Source organism: Corylus avellana, chromosome ca8 (genome assembly GCF_901000735.1).
Source record: "Corylus avellana chromosome ca8, CavTom2PMs-1.0".
Taxonomy (NCBI): Eukaryota; Viridiplantae; Streptophyta; class Magnoliopsida; order Fagales; family Betulaceae; genus Corylus; species Corylus avellana.
The window spans coordinates 12,748,757-12,768,319 of record NC_081548.1 but is presented as its reverse complement, the minus strand read 5'-3'; positions in this window follow the sequence as shown (position 1 = coordinate 12,768,319).

Here is a 19,563-nt window from a genome sequence, read left to right as displayed (position 1 = left end):
ATTAATACTTAAATTATGTTTATAAGTAACACATTGGTCATTGTTTAATCCAATGTCAATTACTTAATTTGATATTATACGAATCATATCATCATTGTACATTAATAATATGATTCACTTGAAGTCTTGAATAAAGTATTTGAATTGTCATTGAATCATATGATTAACTATTGATATTATACATTTATATTATTCATATACATATGTAGACTTATATAGACTTATAGGTTTATAACATACATTGGAAATAAGTCTCTAGATATTTAATTGTTGTATTAGTATGAATTAGTATGAATTAGTATACTTATGAGTTATGTCATATTATATATGTATAATTTGTTATTATATAATCAAATGATTTAATAATCAATCTCATGTGATATAATCATATAAATTATAGTGATAATATATTAATACTCAAATTGTGATTTAATTATTTTTTTAAAAAAATTGTGATTTAATGATCAAGTGATTATATGATATAATCATATAAATTATAGTGATAATATATTAATACTCAAATTGTGATTTAATTATTTTTAAAAAAAATTGTGATTTAATGATCAAGTGATTATGTTATATGTATAATTATAAAAATATATTATATAAAAAGGCGGTTAGCGGTTAGCGGTTACGGTTAGTAGACCCAATAACCGCTAACGCTAACCGCTAGGCGGTTATGGCGGTTAGGCGGTTAGCGGTTAATGCGGTTAAACGGTTAGGCGGTTAGGCGGTTGGCGGTTATAGCGGTTAGCGGTTAGCGGGCGGTTAAAAACCGCCCGCCTTTGCACCCCTATGTGTATGTAGTTCATGACTTCATGTTGCCCATTGGCCGATGGATATCACCTTAGATTAGGTTTGACATAGCGTTTGAAAAATAGGATATTTAAGTTAAAAAGTATTTTTTGGCAAAAGTTTTATTTTTATATTTTTGTTAAAAATACATTTTGGTCATTTTTAAACTTTTTGGATACTTAAAAGCGTTTTTAATTTTTTTACCAAACAAATATTTTTTTTTTTTTAAACAGACTTTTTGAGTGTTAAACGCACTTTTACACGTCTCAAATGCACTCTCAAACATGCTCTTAAACTTAGCCGTCCAACAAGAGCATTTTCGCTTAAACCTAGCTCTCATATTCCAAACATGCTCTTAAGGAGATGGTTGGAATTGCATTAGAGAGTTTAAAAATTACTTTTTAGTACTTAAAAAGTCATGCCAAAGAAAAGCTGACATGTTTGGTAAAAAAAATTTAAAATGTTTTTTTGACTTTTTTACTCAAAAAATGACAAAAACGCATTTTCAGCAATAGTTTCAAAAATTATGATAAAATGCATATGTTTTGGCAAAAACTTAATTTTAAAGCTTTTGCCAAAAAGTTTTTTTTTTTTTACTTAAAAACTCTATTTTTCAAACACAATTTCAAACAGGCTCTAAGCTAATTTGAGAATGAGATTATAAGCCTACGGAAAAAAGTTATGATTAATATATACAATTTTACCAATACCCAATGCTCCTTTCATCAGTGGCGAACCCAGATATTCGTTATTGTAGAGGCCATATTAAAAACATGATAAATGCAATTTGAAATTGAAATTAATTAATTTTAAGCACAATATTATATCTCGAAAATTATATCTACCAAAATTCATAAATATGTATCAAAATTGATTTTAAAAAGTGATTTGAATGGTAGAAGGTGCAAAAACAACCTTTAAAAAAAAACATAGAGAAAGACTGACAAAAAGAAGGTTGCAGTTCATGTCTTTAGGGAAAGAGATTGGTAAAATAAGTCCAAAGCTCAATGCTTACAATGCCTGTGCAAAAATGATTCAAATAGTCTTTACAAACAAATAAAATAAAATAAAGTAATTGTAGAGAAAGACATTCCAAAAAAAAATATTGTCCCATGGGGTTTAAACTCTTTATTTTTTTTCCTTAGAGTTTCATTTTTATCATAAGAGGTACCTCTAATTTTCATAAAGACAGAGATAATACCTCTGTTAAAATCTCATCCAAAATTTAACGGAAACGTCTACACCAATCAAAAATTGTTACGTGTCATATAATTATTTTTTTTTGAAAAAAAAAACATTTTTTAAAAAAATTAAAAAGATTAAAAAATTATATTTTTTCAAAAAAAAATATTGGGGTGGCTAGCCAATTTGGGGGTGGCTCAAGGAGCCAAAGGGGTGGCCAAAACCACCCCCAGTGGGTTTGGGGGTAGTTCGGCCACCCCCTTTGGCTCCTTGGGGGTGATGACTTGGCCACCCCCATGGCCAAAGGGGGTGGCCGAAACCACCCCCAAACCCACTAGGCTGGTTTCGGCTACCCCTTTGGCTCCTCTAGCCACCCCCATCCAGCCGTGGGGGTGGCAGGATGACCAAAGGGGGTGCCCGAAACCACCCCAAAACCCATCAGGGATGATTTCGGTCACGATGGCCAAAAGGGGTGGCCAGCCACCCCCCAAATAGCTAAGGGGGTGGCTACTAGGGCTGGCAATTTTGACACGACCCGTGAACATGACACGAAATTATTGGGTTTGAGTCATAAACGGGTTGACCCGTTTATCTTATGTCTAGAGGGTCAACCGGCGGATGACCCGCTAGACACTTTTATAAGTTTTTTTGAAAAAGAAAAAAGTGTATCTAAAATGGGTCATGTAAACCTGACAAGACCTATTACTTTATACGAGTTAAACGGGTCGAGCTTGGTCGGGTCAACCCAACTCGACCCATTATTTTAAACCTAAAACTATTATGATTTATGAATGTCAGTGATATTATCACATCACTTTCTAAGCTAAACGGGCCATGGGTTAAACGAGTCGTGTCGGGTTAACACGACCCATTACTTTATACGGGTTAAACGGGTCGTGTCAACCCAACACGACCCATTATTTTAAACGGGTTAAGCAGATCGTGTCGGGTAACCCGTGAAATAGTCGTGTCGTGTCTGGGTTTGGTGGGGCCAACCCGTTAGCTAAAGGGGTCGTACTTGGGTTTACTCTAAACGGGTGGCGGGTCATTACGGGTTGTAAATGAGTCTTCCCGCCGACCCGTTTTGTTAGCCCTAAACTGGCTACGGCCACCCCCAAATTTTTTTCCTTTTTTAAAAAAAATATTATTATTATTATATGACACTCGTTGATTTTTTATTGGTGCTGATATGACGTTTCGTTAAATTTTGGACAGAATTTTAACGGATTTACTATCTCCATCTTTATGAAAACCACATGTACTTCTTGTCAATAGCGAACCTAGGATCTTCACTCATGGGGGGCATTTTTTTTATGAATAAAAAAATAAAATTAATTAAAAAATATAAAAATAATAATTAAATATAAAAAATGACAAGCTCTTATTTGTAGATATGCTCTTCGGATTTGGTCTCTATCAATAGGATGATAATCATACTTTTTTTTCTTAAGCAAGGATCTCCGGACAGATTTGCTAAATCTACTTCAACACGAGGTCATTTAGAATTTGATTGGGGCTCAATAGAATCGTTCTTTTTCTCCATAATCTCAGATAACTACAATTATATATTTATACAATTAAAATATGAAACAAAAACTATATAAATTCATAAATAATTAAATATAAAAACAATTATCAAGAATAATCTGAATTAATAGTAATATAAATATTAAAACAATCAATTGAAAAGAACAATTTAAATCTAAATCTAAAAATTTAATTACATCTTTACATACCTCAATTTGGGGAATTAAAGAACAATTTAAATCTAAACCTTATTGATTGAGAACTAAACTTTAGGCTTTTTTTTTTTAAGTGTAAATTTATGCTTTTGTTTGTTTGTTTTTGTTTTTTTTGGAGAAAAGTCTTTTGTTTTTAATCATGTTATGCTGTGATGTTTGAAGTATTTAGTAGCTTGAATTTTTACAGTCTTTAGAGTTTGGTCTGGTCCAAACTTTGTTCTGGCCCACAAACAGTCCAATAGCAAGAAAGAAGCTCAAATTTTGTTATTATCCACAAACAATCCAAATAGCAAGAGTTATTTAAATGGTGTATTTAATTAAAGGATATGATTGTCAATTTGCCATTGTCTTCTTCCTCATTTCATCTAACATAAACTTAAAACATTGTGTAACACTGAAAACTGTAGCAAAAAAATTTCCACATGTCCCAACACTGCATGAATCGTTTTCCCCGAATGTCTGATAACTGGGGCATAGTCATGGCCCAAGGGGCATACTTATGGTTGATAGGGGGCATACTAACGGTTGAGGGGCATAAGAAAATTTTTTACCAAGGGATCAGGAGAATTTTTAGGAGTCGAGAGGGGGAATATCTCTCAACCCCCCTAGATCCGTCCCGCTCATGTGATAAAAATAAAACCCTAGGAGGGAAAAATAAAAAGTTTAAACCCTAGAGGCAATAAGGTATTTAATCCTAAAAAAAAAAACTCTAAAAGTTCATATATATATATATATATATATATATATATATACCAAGGGATGAGGGGTGGAAGCGCAGTATGCATATATATGCAGGGGATGAGGGGAGGTGATAATAGAATGCAGAAAATAAGCAGTTGTAAATCAAAGCAGTAGAACCGTCCAAAGTGGCGGTATGACAATTGTATAATCAAAATAAACAACTGAAATTAAAAACAGTTGATAAGTTGGAATCAAAGAAGACAGATAATCGTTATAGATTATATGATAAAACCTTTACAGGAGTAAGCGTTAGGACTTACTGAAGTAAGGGACAGGGAAGAAGAAGAAGAATTTGAAGGGGAAATGGCTGGAGGATAGAGTGTCTCAAAGAACCTCTCAAAAAACCTCTGCCTTACAATGGGGGAGGGGAGCCCGTTATATAGGCTTAACAAAAGCAAGAACAGTAAATTACAATCATGAGCCGCGTTCATGCGGTCAAAAGAGAACAGTAAAAGTAAACAGTAAGGGCACGTCTGGCGCCTGTCTGAACAGTGAAAGCATCAATTTGAAACAGTAGTTGTCGGCACTGTAGTGTCGGCAGACAAAACTTGAACAGTGAGTGAACAGTGCATCTGAACAGTAATCCTGCGCTTGTCGTCCGGACATGAACAGTAAAAGTGAACTGTGATTTTGCACAGTAACTCCAAATAGTGATGAATAGTGATCCGTCTAAGATCAAGGAGAACCAAAACTTGAAAACTAGCTGTTATGAGTTGGTTTTTGTTGAACTGAACATTTCTGGCCGTCATGGAGCCAGTCTTGGGAAACCTGAGAAAACTAGCCATTTGAGAGGCTAGATAAACTGAAATTTGAGGACCGTTAGGGACCCAAACAATCGAATTCCCGAATTATTCTTCATTATCAAGAGGACTAATGGAATCAAGATAGGTCTGGATCCATTGCTTCTTTTTAGAACAATATTTGGGGGCAGGAGGAAGAGTAGGTGCAGAATATGGCACTATGGCATCATATCTGCGAGTCATAAGCTCAACTTTTTTAACAATGGGACCAATTTTTGGAGACATTGTCCAAGTTTTGCACTGAAACCAGCGTCTTTCAATCTTTTCTTGATTTCTGACATATTTCCATTTGAGAAACCAAGGGATTCTAAATTCTCTGGCAAAATAAAGCATGGGAGAAAAAATAGGGTTGTAATGGGCAATAAAGCCTTTACAAGGAACATGAGAAGAGAATAGGTGAAAAGCATAAACAAGAGGATCAGGAAGGACATCAATTGTTAGGCCAAAATAATCCCACCAATGTTTGAACCAAGGGGGAAGCAGGCAATTGAAATCTTCAATGAAAGTAATGAACCAGAAGTGTTTGGACTCAGGGTTCTGGTAAAGCATAAAGCGAAACCAGGCATTGACATAATCATAATATGAAAAGCAAACTAGGGAATTAGAAGAGGGAAGAAGTTGAGATGGGTGAGAACCCCATTCTTCAACAGAAATGAATTTTACAATATAGGCAATAGTCCCAACAGCCGTTAGAGGGTTGTCTTTCTTGGGAATAGACCTAAACTTGATAGATTTGGTTTTGATCAGTATATCAGTGAAAAATGACAAATTTTTCAGAGGATGCTCAGGAATCCAATGAAAATGAGCAGGAAAATAATTAAAAGCTAACTGCTCAGGGGTTCTAGAGAGATCCTGAGAAGAAAACAAATATTGAGAAAATGGAAGAGTAATCCATGGGAAAGATAAGACAATAGGATTGGAACTTGGTTCCGTTTGAGAACCATAGTGGGATTCCGTTTGGGAATCTGAAGCAGGAGGGATATAACCATGAAATGCAGAAGAATCTGACTGGACAATAAGTGGGGATTTCCCAAAAACACATGAAGTATGAGTTACAGGTTCACCAAGGAAATCAAGGGGAATCTGGTCAAGTGGGATGGAGGGACGAGGCTTTAAAACAGGGTTAACCTTTTCTTTTCCCTTGTTGCTGGCCATTGTGGCACTGCAAGAATTCACGGGTAAGAAAATCAGGTATTGAATTGTTTGAGCCTTTGATGTATTCAATATCAAAATCAAAAACACTCAAAATAGCTTGCCATCTGGCAAAAATCTGTTTTGATGCAATATTTTCAACATCTTTTTTCAAAACATACTTGGCTGATTTACAATCAATTCTCAAAAGAAATTTTTGATTGAGCAAATCAGATTGAAATTTAGTAATGCATAAAACAACAGAAAATATTTTTTTCTTAATAGTACTATAATTAATCTACGCAGAATTCCAGGATCCAGAATGGAAACGAACAATTTGTTCAGAAAATTCTGGGTTGGATTCTGATGAAACAACCTGTTTTAGAATACCTCCAAAGCCAATTTCAGAGGCGTCAGTATCAACAATTTTGAAAGAATTATCAGAAGGGATGCCTAGACAAGGGAGAGTCTTGACATGGAGTTTGATTTCTCTGACAAGAGAAGTGTGGACATCAGACCAAGGAGGAGGATTGCCTTGCAACCTTTCGAATAAAGGTTTAAAGTGTTTTCGCAAATCCTTGTAGAAATCAGCAATATAATTCAGAGAACCAAGAAATCGTTGGAGCTGGGATTTCTCAGTAATGACATCAGGAAATTTATCCGCAAATTGAATCGCCCTGTCAATAGGACGAATCTGGCCTTTAGAAATATCAAACCCAAGAAATCTGATTTTATCTTGGAAGAGTTTGATCTTTTTGGCAGAAACAACAAGCCCGTTATATCGAATGGTTTCTAGAAACGATTTCAAATGTTTCCAATGTTCATCGATGGACTTTGAGAAAACAAGAACATCATCAATATAAACAATGGTGAAATGGCTGAATGGGTTGAAAATATCGTTCATGATATTCTGAAACTCACTCGGGGCATTTTTCAAACCAAAAGGCATGACATTCCACTCATAGTGACCAAAAGGGGTAGTAAAGGCCGTTTTGTACCTATCACTATCCTTAATCTGAACTTGCCAAAACCCAGACTTTAAATCAAACTTAGAGAAGACAACAGCGTCGTTAAGACGACTGACTAGATCCTTCCTATTGGGGATAGGATACCTAATCCATTCTAACACGTCATTGAGGGGCTTGTAGTTAATGACTAACCTTGGGGCACCTCGTTCTAACTCAGCATTTTTCATGACATAGAAAGCAGCACAAGACCAAGGGGACTTACTCTTACGAATAATACCCTTAGCAAGCAAATCAGCAATTTCTTTTTGACAAAATTCTAAAGTTTCGGCATTCATTTGAATAGGCCTAGCTTTAGTTGGAATTTTGCTTTCAGAAAAATCTTTAACATAAGGTAAAGAAACAATATGCTTTTTCCTATGCCAAAAAGTATTAGGAAGGTCGGAACAAACAGAATCAATAATCAAGGTATTGAAAGCAGAAATTTTTGATTGCAAAAGCTCGTCAGAGAGCTGTTCAACAATCTTCTTATACCTTAATTCTTGTTTGAGGAAATTGAGCTGTTTATGTTTGGCGGAGACCAAATTTAAACAACCGTTATCAATTTCAGACTTAGTAGCAAAAGGAAATTTTACTTCGAATCCCATCTTAACAGTTGATGCACCAGTGTCATCAATTGTTATAGGGTAAAGCATAGCAATGAAGGGCAAACCAAGAATGACTTTATCAGTCATATTTTTGACCAAAACAGCAGGGATATGAAAACAAACATTGTTTTGACAAACATGAACATTGTTTAATTCATACTTGATATTTAACTTTTCTCCACTGGCTGAATGCAGCCGTTCTGTGGATTTTTCAAAATATTTGCTGGGAATTAATCCTTCTTGGATACAATTCAAATCAGCACCAGAATCAATTAAAGCAATAACATCAAGTGTAAAATCAGGAGAAACAATGATATGCACGTTAGAATGCCATTTGGGAGGAACCACTTTGTTGATTAAATTGACAAAATGGGTTTTTCCAGAAATAGGGATAGGAACATGCTGATTCCTTTTTAAATCAACTATATCTTTCCTGATGTTATGAATCTCATATTTTAGATCTGAAACTGTAACTTCTTTGGATTTTTGTTTTGAAAATTTTTCCAAAGTGTTTTCAGGAGATGTTTTAGTATTGCTTTGTCCTTCGGGCTTGGTTAGAACAAAACAAGTACTAATACAATTATAGTTAATTTCATTAGGAAGAGCAGACTCAAAATCTTTTGTAGGATTGGATGATTCGTCAGGTTCCATTCCAATCTTACCAAGATTTTGTTCAAAGAAAACTCAGAAAGAAATTTGTCAATTTTCTCAAGGTTTGTTTGAGAAGACTTTTGGTATGAAAGTTTTGACAAATCAGGGAGAGAAATCAGAGGTTTTTCAATTTTTGGGAGAACAGAGGAAAACTTTAAATCAGAGGAAGAAGAAGGGAGTTCTTCTTCAATCCGATCTAACTGTTGACCTATGATATTAATGGATTCGGAAATAAAATTGTTTTGCTTAATGATTCTCCTATCGTTAGTGATAGGGTCCTTATCACGAGTTTTGAAATGAGAATATTTGACAACCATATTGTTGACATCAAGAAGAGTGTTTTCAGTAGGAGGATGGGAAGATCTGATGACAGATTTATCCTCTTTGACAAACTTCTTTTTGACAACATTCAAATCATTTTCGTCAGGAAAATGTTTTTGGAGAAAATCAAAAAACAAAATGTGAGTTTGGGACTCGATCATAGTCTCGGCCCATTTGACCTTGATACGATCTCGTTCCTTTTGAGAATATTTGGCACGGTAAGCATGCCGCAACTCACGATTTTCTTTTGAAGAAAAATCTTTGTTTAAAGCAGACCAATCAATGACAGAGAAGAAATCTCTGATATGAGCAGTGATAACATTACACTGATGAGGAAAATTAGGAGCAACAAAATCAGAAGCAGAAGGAGAGAGAGATCCACGATCGTCATCCGTTAGAGGATGATTTTTAGTGGAATAAAAAGCAGACGAAACTTGGGAATCGGTAGAAATTCCTTTGAGTTTCAAACCAGGATTAACTGTGGGATGAAGATGAGGAGAATCGTTAAGAGATTCATCGACATCTTTATCTCTACGACGGAGTCCTTCTGAGGTTGTTGAACCCGCAAAAGAATTCCTTCGTTCGTTAATCAACAGGGGACGTTCAATTCTGTTCGAATATCCCAAATCAGCAAAATTGATTTTAACAGATCCATCCATATATTGCTGGATGTAATCAAGATTAGAGGCGTCGTTAACTACTCGAGAAGGTTTTGCAACACCTTCCAAAAGCCATTCGTTGGGCAACTCAATCTCAGCCCATCGAATCATTTTTGGAGTTTTAATATGAGCATTCTGAGTAGAACTTTGAATCAACAGAGTCGATTCGCCTGTATTCTTAATCACAGCTCTTGGATCAAGATTTGTTTTCATCAATTTATAATAAATACGGTAGATGATAGCAATAGATTGGCTACCTTCTTCCATATTATAACCTGATGTGAGTATATTCAGCGTCAGTGCTTTCAGAATATGAACATCGGTTAAACTCAGAGACATATTTGGAAAAACATCAAAGTGGACAGGACCACCAAACAATGATGACTGAATCATGCCAATAATGCTGATTTTAAAATCAAGAAAACGAGCATCACGCAAACAAAGCAAAACATAAGCATTTATACCGAGTCGAGTCAATGGCTTGACTGCAACTTGGACAGAACCAATATGCAAAAATCTGTATTTTTTTGCAAGAGCATCATTAACAAATCTCTTGTTGAACAAGGTAATAGTCTGATTATTACCCGAAACCGGAAAGGTTTGTTCAACAGTTTTGACAGAATATTGAATTTTAAAAGAAGACTGAAACCAAGTAGTATTGTAGACATCCCTAGCGTCCAGCTTGGGAATGTTCCACTTACTGAAATCATTATCACCATCAACCAAAATATTTTCATAGTTAACCACGTCCGGTGGCAAACTGGAATTAGAGCTAACAGAAGAATTAGATCTCCACATGTTGACACACAAACTAAACTCAAAATCACACACTGGGTGAAGTCTTAAAGGATCTCATCCTAGGTACTCACTCACTGGTAAACTTCCTAAGCATGTCCTTTCTAGTACTCAACTAGCACACGCAGACCCTTGGCCTAACATACAGGTTACGCAGACCCTTGGCCTAGCCCTCAGCACCTACTTAATGCCCTAACACGCCAAACCCAGAGGTGGTATTGCCATCTCAGAATCCAAGGAATTTTGAATTTTTTAACAAAATGGAGCATAGTGGGAAACTTGGCTCCATATGAATCAACCTTGAAATGGCTTTTAAACAATTGAAAAGCATCAACAAGTTGAAGGGGGAGAATATCAGGGAGAAGACCAAATTGGTTCCACCACCTAACAAACCAGAGGGGGAGGATACCATAGAAGTCTTTATCAAAACTGACAAACCAAGAATGTTCAAATTTCGAGGTTTGATAAAGAAGAAATTTAAAATGAGCATCAATGTAATCATAATAATTACAAGGAATGTTAAACCCGTTAAGGGACCTGGAAGCAGATCTTTTTCCGAAATAACTTTCTTGAAATAAACACTATGGTAAATTGTTTTCTGGGGGTTAATCTTGTCAGGAATAGCCTTGAAGAAAACAGAACCTGTTTGTTTCAGGATAGCAGAATAATAGGCTAAATTTTTCAAAGGATGTTCAGGGATCCAATGAAAGTTTGGAGGAAAATAGGAGACGGCAATATCTCCGGGGGAAAGGGAAGAGGAAACCCGATTCAACTCAACAAAAAATAAATTTTGGGAATAGGGGAGGGCCATGTATTCCGACGTCTTATCGTACTTAATGGAAGGTTTCTGGGAAGGATCCGCAAAGGGATCATAGGGGGCAGCAAGAGTACTGGAGTAGGAAACCTGGGAACCAGGATTGAAAGGAGTAAATCTGTTGGTTAAGGCAACAGATGAAAATGGTAAAGGAGGAGCAATGGAAGACTCTGACTTTATGGTCAAAGCCTTGGAAACAACTTTCTCTTTATCTTTTTTGCCTGCCATGGTGGCACTGCAAAATTTCAAAAGGAAAGAAATCAGGAATAAAGATGTGAAAATCTTTAGAACAGTGCAAAATAATTTTAAAATTATTTTGATGCAAAGTAAAACAGTAATAATAATATGCGCCATGTGCTTGGGGTAGGTATGAACAGTAGGTAAAACACGACCGTTAGGGGGAGTGTTTAAACAAGATAAAGTCCTAATGGGAGCAATGAACTCTTCAGACTCTAATCCTGGAAACCTATTAATCAACCTGTTAATATCAACTTCAAATTTAGAGGCAAATTGGAATTGAACATCAGACCCAAACTTAACAGTTGAAACACCAATTTCATTAACAGAAAATGGATAGAGCAAAGAAAGAAAAGGCATGCCAAGAATCACTTTTTCTTTCATGTTTTTAACAAGAACAGCAGAAGTATGAAAATGAACATCATTCTGACAAACATGAACGTTACTGAGTTCATATTTGATATGCAACTTGTTTCCACTGGCAGAATTCAATTTTTGAGTGGAAGCTTCAAAATATTTTTCAGGAATAAAATCTTCTTGAATGCAATTCAAATCAGAACCTGAATCAATTAAAGCAATAACATCAAAAGTATATTCATCAGAAATACGGATATGAACTTTTGAATACCATTTGGGGGAAACAAATTTACTAATCATACTGACAACCTTAACCTCATCAGAGAGAGGTTTATGGGTGGATTTAGCCTCATCATCATGCTCAGATTTTTTAGTGTCTTCGTTACTGGAAGCACTTTCTGGAAAACATTTGTTAAGATTTAACAGCAGGAGCTGCTGTTGTAATTCTTTGTTCTCAGCTTTAACAGTTTGCAAGTTAGTTTGCAAATTCACAATATCTTTCTTGATATTACTAATCTCATGCTGCAAATCTGAGACAGTAAGCACTTTGTTTTTCGGATTTGAAAAACGTTTCAAAGTGTCTTCAAGAGAGATTTTGGAAGTAGCTGGTTTTTCAAAATCTTTTAACATGAGTTTCTTAAGTTTTTTAAGATACTCTTCTCTTAACTCAGGATTATCAACCTTTGAAATCAAAGTTAAAAGCAAATCTTCTTGTTCTTCTGATTTAGTCATCATTGAACAAGTTTTTGTGTTGCAGCAAGAACCGGCACAGTTCTCAAATTTATAACAGTTTTCATAAACAGAGGAATCAGAATCCGATGAGGATGGAAGATCATCATTAGAAGAGTAATCAGAAAAACCATTGTTTTGGAAAATTCGAAAGATTTTTTGCTTTTCATCGTCCTTGATGTTTAAAGCATTGATCTCTTGTTTAATCTTTTTGGGAGGTTTAGGGCACTTGTCCGCATAGTGACCTGTTTCTCCGCAATTGAAACACTTATCTTTTGAAAAATATTTTTCAACTTTAGAGCTTTTACTCCGTTTGGGAGACTTAGAAAATTTAGGTTTGTTAAATTTTCTTATCTTGGCTCTGTTGTAATATGGAGGGGAAGATTTCACGAACTCTTTTCTGGTTTTCTTCTTATGCTTCTTTGAAGGAGCAATAGGAGGCAACCCGAATTGTTCACAGAAATTTCCCATTTCATATTTAGCTTTCTTGGCGTTCTTAAGCTGCTGTAGGATCATTTTTTGATCGATGCACATCTTAATGCCAAGTTTTTTCACTGTGGAGAATAAATCTCCGTAGGTTAATCTTTCAAAATCAATAAGACCAGTGGCAGTACTGATCAATTCATCTTTCACTTTGTGAGCAAATAATGAAGGCAATCCATCAATAAACTTTTCTTTCCAATAAGGTTTTTGGCTATCAGACCTCATCATAACACGGGAAAGAAAAACATCTTGATACCATCTATAATCAGACATAGTAGGGCATCGAAGATTGTTCAAATAATCAGAAATACGAGAAGTAATGTTGGAGGGAGTTCCAACAAAATTCTTGATAATTGTATAAATCAAAGTGTTAACACCATCAGGTTCACCCATGCCAACGTCCTCATTGAAAATGGGTATACCTTCTTCATCACATTTTACTGCTTTCCTGATCTGGTTTCTTCTATCTTCAGTGAGATAATTATCCCACCAATTCCGAAGGGTACCAGAAAAACCAGTAGCAAGTAAATCCACAATATCAGTTTGACTTTTACTGTGGTTTGAGATGTAGGCATTAGCAACCATGGCCATGTGATTCATCTTGTTGAGCAGTTCTTGCTCAGACAAACCATCAATGTTCCATTCATACAACTTATCAGCAGAAACAGAAAATTGAGTATGCAAAAACCTTTCCTCAAATTGTAAATCAGGAGGGGTTGGTTTTGGATAAAAATTCTTTGTCTGATTGAAAGTTCTAGATCCGTCAAAGATCCTTTGGAGTTTTGGCTCCATTTCAATCTTGCCAAAGTTTTGTTCAAGAACCCTGATGTCAGAATCAGTGGAATCAGCAGAGGAGTCGGAATCAGATGAAAAAGCTTTTTCCATGGCAAAATTCTGACCAGAGGTACTGGCCTGAGTCGTCTTTAACTCAGTCAGTTCTGCAAGCAATTTGTTCACTTTCTCAGTGTTCTTCTGAGAAGTGGTTTTTAAACCAGGAGATTTCTTTAAATCAGGGAGAGAAATCAGTGGTTTTTCAATTTTTGGGGGAACAGAGGAAAACTTTAAATCAGAGGAAGAAGAAGGAAGTTTTTCTTCAATTCGATCTAACTGTTGACCTATGATATGAATGGATTCGGAAATAAAATTGTTTTGCTCAATGATTCTCCTATCGTTAGTGATAGGGTCCTTATCATGAGTTTTGACAGGGGAACACTTAACAACCATATTGTTGACATCAAGAAGAGTGTTTTCAACAGGAGGATTGGAAGCTCTGATGACAGATTTATCATCTTTGACAAACTTCTTTTTGACAACATTCAAATCATTTTCGCCAGGAAAGTGTTTTTGGAGAAAATCAAAAAACAAAATGTGAGTTTGGGACTCGATCATAGTCTCGGCCCATTTGACCTTGATACGATCTCGTTCCTTTTGAGAATATTTGGCACGGTAAGCATGCCGCAACTCACGATTTTCTTTTGAAGAAAAATCTTTGTTTAAAGCAGACCAATCAATGACAGAGAAGAAATCTCTGATATGAGCAGTGATAACATTACACTGATGAGGAAAATTAGGAGCAACAAAATCAGAAGCAGAAGGAGAGAGAGATCCACGATCGTCATCCGTTAGAGGATGATTTTTAGTGGAATAAAAAGCAGACGAAACTTGGGAATCGGTAGAAATTCCTTTGAGTTTCAAACCAGGATTAACTGTGGGATGAAGATGAGGAGAATCGTTAAGAGATTCATCGACATCTTTATCTCTACGACGGAGTCCTTCTGAGGTTGTTGAACCCGCAAAAGAATTCCTTCGTTCGTTAATCAACAGGGGACGTTCAATTCTGTTCGAATATCCCAAATCAGCAAAATTGATTTTAACAGATCCATCCATATATTGCTGGATGTAATCAAGATTAGAGGCGTCGTTAACTACTCGAGAAGGTTTTGCAACACCTTCCAAAAGCCATTCGTTGGGCAACTCAATCTCAGCCCATCGAATCATTTTTGGAGTTTTAATATGAGCATTCTGAGTAGAACTTTGAATCAACAGAGTCGATTCGCCTGTATTCTTAATCACAGCTCTTGGATCAAGATTTGTTTTCATCAATTTATAATAAATACGGTAGATGATAGCAATAGATTGGCTACCTTCTTCCATATTATAACCTGATGTGAGTATATTCAGCGTCAGTGCTTTCAGAATATGAACATCGGTTAAACTCAGAGACATATTTGGAAAAACATCAAAGTGGACAGGACCACCAAACAATGATGACTGAATCATGCCAATAATGCTGATTTTAAAATCAAGAAAACGAGCATCACGCAAACAAAGCAAAACATAAGCATTTATACCGAGTCGAGTCAATGGCTTGACTGCAACTTGGACAGAACCAATATGCAAAAATCTGTATTTTTTTGCAAGAGCATCATTAACAAATCTCTTGTTGAACAAGGTAATAGTCTGATTATTACCCGAAACCGGAAAGGTTTGTTCAACAGTTTTGACAGAATATTGAATTTTAAAAGAAGACTGAAACCAAGTAGTATTGTAGACATCCCTAGCGTCCAGCTTGGGAATGTTCCACTTACTGAAATCATTATCACCATCAACCAAAATATTTTCATAGTTAACCACGTCCGGTGGCAAACTGGAATTAGAGCTAACAGAAGAATTAGATCTCCACATGTTGACACACAAACTAAACTCAAAATCACACACTGGGTGAAGTCTTAAAGGATCTCATCCTAGATTCCTAGGTACTCACTCACTGGTAAACTTCCTAAGCATGTCCTTTCTAGTACTCAACTAGCACACGCAGACCCTTGGCCTAACATACAGGTTACGCAGACCCTTGGCCTAGCCTCAGCACCTACTTAATGCCCTAACACGCCAAACCCAGGCTTTCAACGGGACTTACAGGTTCGCAAACTGAGGTGACGAAGTGGTAACTTGAAACTGTACTGACGGGGTGGTGAACTACAATCAAGCAACTAGACTCTCGACACAGAGAAAGGGTAACAGGGGATAAGCAAAGAGGAGAAGAGCAAGACTATACTCAGGGGGAGAACAAGAGAGAAGGTGTATAATCAAGGCAGCAAAGAGATCGGATATATTCAGCGTTAGTGCTCAACTCACTGACCTCATCATAATATATATATATATATATATATATATATATATATATATATATATATATATATATATATATATATTTGTTGGTTTTGTGACGTGTGGAGACTAACAAGAAAATGGTGTGTTCTAAAATTTTGAACTCTCAATTTTGTTTATAGCTGTTCATTGCTATGCGGCTAAAAAAAAGAGAGATTAAATTTATAAAGAAAAAAAAAATCCAAACTTAAGCAAGCCCGTCACTGCCTTTTTTGGGTCTCTGTCACTTAATACTACCTTTTAATTTTCTCGATGTTTGTTAAACTAAAATATTTACATGTCTAATTTCTAACAATGGGGTTTTGATTTTTGAGTGTCAAGTAGTTGCTTTCTTTCTTAATATTTCAAAATATATCACAAAATGGTGAAAAGCTATGTATATTGACTTATAAAAAGACCTCTACACCTCGTTCACACTATAGAAGGAAAAAAAATAAAAATTAAGAAAGAAAAGAAAGAGTTTACAAAGACAAAAAATTGTGAAGGCCATTAAAACGGATTCTTCCCTCTTTCATTCATTCTTTCTCTCGGGAAATCAAAAAAAAAAAAAAAACAAAACAAAATTTGTAACCTTGGGAGGGCCATAGCCCCTTCACGCCCTAACGTGTCTCCACCACTGTCTTTCATAAACCAGTTTCATAACAATTTATTTACTAAGTCGTGTACTTATGTAGTTACTTTCCTCTAATTGGGTGTTTTGCAATTTAGCAAGTTGCCATGATGTAGAGTGAAAAATTCGTTAGGACGAAGATGCCAAGTGAATGCCTCAATGCCTCATGTTGTCACATTTGCTTAGCTAGTAATTAATTATTAGTGCTGCATTGGTGTTTGTTTGGAAGTTCTGCATCTATGATCGAAGATACATGAAGTTGTTTAAGAATGTATTATTTGATGTCTTAGATCATTTATTCACTTTCCGCTATAATATAGCTTGAATACACTACAAGAAACACTCAAAGTTAAGTAAATTTTATTATTTAATTTTGGAGGAATTACATTCATGTAGCAGTATGTTAAAAGCATTCACAATGAACTCGTCAAATAAAAGCTAAATTGGAGAAGAAAAATTCACTTTATCAAATTTAGAGAACTGTTTTTAAAATGAATCAAACATTAAACTCACTATACAATTATTTACTTTAGTTAGATATATATATATATATATATTTTATTAGTTTTAAACCAATCAAAAGATATGAGAGTAAGAAATAAACTTAAAAAATTATATAACTTTAACTTTTTAGCTCTTCGAACGTAGAGAGCATATCTTTCAAAAGTTATATATAAAGTAGAGAAGGGAGACTGGTAAATGGGTGTCCTTCACCTTTCATTATTTTTTTAATCATACCATTAAAATTTTAAAAGTGTCAATTTATGGCTATCAGCTTTCAGAAATTTGTAATATCAATATTCCCGTCAAAACTTAGTGTTAAATCAAACGGTTAATGAGTGAAATCTCCAAAATACCCATAAGATGTTTATAAAATTACAAAAATACCTTGGATTTGGGAGTATTTTGGAGATTTGATTTCTTCCATTAAGATTTAACTCTAAATTTGGACGAAATGATTGACATTGCAAACTTCTGGAAGATGGTAATTCTAAATGGACAAAGTTTTCCTTTAAACTGAGTTGAAGGAATTTCTTTCAGCTTAATCTATAAATGTAACATGTATCCCATGAACATGTGAGAATGTTTTTTTAATAGCATGAACAAAGTTGAAATAAATTTTATTAAAAACTCATGTGCATCTCATATCATGTGTTTTTATAAAACTCATGTACATTTCATGTGTTATTAAAAATACAATTTTTAAAATTGTACTTATTAAAACCGTAATCTCAAACGGATCCTGAATGAGTATGGAAGAAGCGAAGTTAGAAAAAAATATATATAAAAAAGAAGCAGGGTTATTCTAAGCTTTTGCAGTTGTCACTTTTTAAAATATTACGCTTTTCAATTGCCAATTCTATTTTTTTCAAACAATTTTGTGAGGCCTCGGTTTTAAAAGAATAATGCTAGAAGTAATTTTTGTGTTGCTTTTGTATTATTCTGAAAATGATGTGACTTTTAAAATTACTGTTGTCTACCTCATGCATAGAGTGATACAAGAATAATATAAGAGTAACTTTTAGAATTACTCGTTTAAAAAAAAAAAAAAAAATGCCATTTAAAGGCTTTATGAAAAGAGGGGGCAACACATTAGCAGTTGGGTGTCTACTTCATTGGAACGTGCCACTTGGTTTTAAAAAATTTTAAAGGTTTGCAAAGCAAAGGGTAGTTTTGCCCCTCATAAACAAATTTTTTAGATTAAGTTTATTTAACCCCTTTAAACTACCACTTCAATGACAATCTACCCCTCAAACTATCAATTACGACAATTTACCCCTCCAAACTACCAAGAAAGGACAATGTACCTCAAATTTTAACAAAATGACAAAATTATCCTTACTAAAATAAAAACAAAAATACTAGAATTTTTTTTTTTTTTTTCAAAATTTTAAGGGTATTTTTGTCTTATTGAAATTTCTATAGAGGTAATTTCGTTATTTTGCTTGCATTGGGGGGTACATTGTCATTGTTTTGGTAATTTGTGGGGTAAATTGTCGCAATTGATAGTTTTGGGGGTAGATTGTCATTAGGGTTATAGTTTAAGGGAGTTAAGTGGACTTTATTCAACTTTTTTCTATTCTTTTCTATTTCTTTTTTCATTTAGGAAATTATAATTTAACGTTATTTTTGTTATTAATTTGAAAGAAAAGTATATAAAGGTCATTGATTAGAACAAGGTCAATATTCAGGTTTTAAAATTAAAAATTAACGAGTTGGATCTTCAGATAAGAAAAAAATATGAAATGTGCTATATATGTTTTCCTTATTAAAAGCTAATAAGGTTCATTGAGAAATGTTAGGGGTTAATATTTTTTTCATATTTGGCCTATCTCATTTTACAAATTAACTATTAGATTTATGAATTTATGTGGATCTCATATAAGTCAATGGTAGACTTCACAAACCTAATGATTGATTTATTGAATTTGTAAGAGAATATGGACCAAATATGATAAACTTATTGACCCCTACTATTTCTCTTTTTTATACCATCTTTAATTTTGTTTTCTTTTCTTCTTCTTTTTTTTTTAAAAAAAAAAAAATTCTAAATAATGTGAAGAAATTCTAAGGGTCAATAAGTTTATCATATTTGACCTATATTCTCTTATAAATTCAATAGATCAACTATTAGATTTATGGAGTCTACCATTGACTTATGTATGGTTCACATAAGTCCACAAATCTAGTGGTTGATATGTAAAATCAGATAGGCAAAATATACAGAAAATATTG